Below are 2957 nucleotides of genomic sequence, written 5' to 3'. Positions count from 1 at the left end.
ATAGGGTAATCCTGTATAGTGATTTATCCTATATAGTGCTTGCATAAAGCAAGTAGTGCATACACTTATAACTGTTATGTATCTTTGTAAGTCATTGTAAGCCTTCATTCACGCGCAAGCGCACCAACCCCCCCCCCAAATAAAACAAGTGGGCTACCCCAAAGTCCACAGTATAGTTCGAACACTTTTATTTACAAAAAATAAGCTTTTTGAATGTGGCAGGATTGTAATATAACAAATAATAACAAGTTTTTATGCTATACAGATTAAAGTGGCTTCATAAATTACGTTTTAAAAATATTAAAAACGCAAAACACACCTGATGCGAATTCTTTGCTCTTCATTTTCTATAAGCAGAGTTAACAGACCCTGTTGTATTTTCTTGTAATTTATTAAAAGAAGGTACACCGCCATCTTGTGCCGACTAAACCGACTTGAACGCAGCTGACGTCTTAATTACGACTTGTCAACTGGTAAGTACAAACGTCCCAGGAGGACTTGAACACAGCATTAGCTACTTTCCATTGAAAGAAGTTGGCAACACTGGTGGCGGGAATGCACCTATCGTTTGTTTGCCAGCCAGCCATAAAACTCCAAAAGAAGAAGAAGAAGGTAACGATTCTAATGTATAAAAATGTGTGTTTATACAAAAATACCTTGGTCATATTAGGCAATTTAGCATTTGAGAAATGTAAGCATAACAACATTCATCCTAAAAGGAATAGTTCACTCCAGATTGAAATTTATGTCGTTATTTACTCACCCTCATGTCATTTCAAACCTGTGAATCGTTTTTTTGAGGAATCTAAACTAATTTCTTTCCATAAGGACAGCTCATTTTGACAACGACTGTTAAACTCCCGAATAACCAAAGAGGATCATAAAAGTTTCATAAGAATACTCAATATGATTTAAGCATTGTATCCTAAAAATATTCAGTGTAAGGAACTGACTAAAATGAAACGGTTATATACACCTATTTTCCATCAAACCGAAGCGCGCGTTCGCGTCCAGAAATGGCGCGTTGGCGTCACTGACGCCAAAACGACATTGGCTGAGGTGAATATTACCGTTAAATATCTGCTTAAATTGTGGTCTTTTCTCCACACAAATCTTATCAAATGGCTTCAAAATACGTGAAATATATATATCACACTGACCTTGTGAGATAGCTTAGTACAGCTTATACACAAAAGATGACAACTCATGATTGTGGAATACTAAGAATTGTAAAATGCAATGTGTGTGTGTGAATTTAATTCTCAGATATTCCTTTTTATGTAAGCCTATAGTTTTATTCTGTTTTCTCCGTTCACAGAAGCACTGCAGTTGCGTGTGATCTGTTGAATCCTTCTTACACTATCCTCAGATAAACTCTAACGCCGGTGCATTGCCTTTGCGTTCAAGTCATGTCGGATAGATGGTATTTACGAGTTGAACGCACATGAACGCCACCACAAAGTCGTTATTACGAGTGGGAAACTTGAAATTTTCTTTAAGCCCCGAGTTTCGGAGTTGGGGGCGTGTCAATGAGAAACATGGCGGAATCGATGGATGCAACGTCTGTAGTTGACGGTAAATTTGTTTAAACTGATGTTAGTTGTCCTATAAAGATTGCCAAAGTAAAACATAAATCACAATACTTATAGGTATTAAGCAGTGACATTGTCAGGCTTTTTATTTACAAAAAATAAGCTTTTTGAATGTGGCAGGATTGTAATATAACAAATAATAACAAGTTTTTATGCTATACAGATTAAAGTGGCTTCATAAATTACGTTTTAAAAATATTAAAAACGCAAAACACACCTGATGCGAATTCTTTGCTCTTCATTTTCTATAAGCAGAGTTAACAGACCCTGTTGTATTTTCTTGTAATTTATTAAAAGAAGGTACACCGCCATCTTGTGCCGACTAAACCGACTTGAACGCAGCTGACGTCTTAATTACGACTTGTCAACTGGTAAGTACAAACGTCCCAGGAGGACTTGAACACAGCATTAGGCAGCAAAGAATGACGTTTGGATGGGGGCCATTATTGAACAACACTTCAGTGCAAACTCAATTGCATTATTGTATTGAAGGGTTTTCTGGCGCTTTCAAACGCAGCTTTTGTTGTGGGTCGTTGTTGCAAGATGAATCGTCCTGCATTTTCCAGCAGCGCATGCAGATTCCTTCAGGATTTTTCTGTATTTGTGTCCTTCCATCTTTACAGAATTTTTGCTATAGTTGTGACAGTTTCCACAGTCCTTGTCTGTGACATGCAGCGACGTTTAAGATTTATAATCTTATAGTAATTTATATTTTACATAAAGGTTTATAATAGTCTGATCTACAGAAAAGCGCGTTAATAAGACATACTAGCATATATTTGTACCTTATCAGTAGCAATAGAGCGGGGTTATAGTCGGTCAATCGTGTCGGCAAGTGAATATTTTACCGCAAATATATTTAACAATATTTCGTAAATATTGTTAAACAGATAACGAAAAGGGGAATTATAATAGCGAATTATGCATCAACTTTATGCAAAGCTTGTTAAATGAGTCGAGTGTGAAGTTTATTATGAGTAGATAGTCATATTCGACTGACACGGTTACATCATGAATGCCGAGACTAGTCATCGCCAAAACCTGACATATGACATATTTCACAAGATGAATCAATAAAGACTATTGCCTTAAGAACAGACTGTCTTTGACATAGATATCCACTTTTCAATATCCAACCAACTCGGTGATAATATGTAATCATAAATATCAGAGAAAAGAGAAAATGACAGAAAAATTCACAAAAATATATACAAAAAACAGGTACTAAAATGCAATTGTAATAGGTACAGTAATCAGTCATTTTAAAACCCAATTAACCTCGTAATACCAACAACGAAAAAAACCCCAGCAATCATTTGTAAGGTAATCAAATAATTATATATATATATATATATATATATATAT

This window comes from Sinocyclocheilus rhinocerous, unplaced genomic scaffold, assembly GCF_001515625.1.
Source record: "Sinocyclocheilus rhinocerous isolate Xijiao unplaced genomic scaffold, SAMN03320098_v1.1 scaffold4625, whole genome shotgun sequence".
NCBI classification, from domain to species: domain Eukaryota; kingdom Metazoa; phylum Chordata; class Actinopteri; order Cypriniformes; family Cyprinidae; genus Sinocyclocheilus; species Sinocyclocheilus rhinocerous.
The sequence above is the reverse complement of the archived record's forward strand: the minus strand, read 5'-3'. Positions refer to the sequence as shown.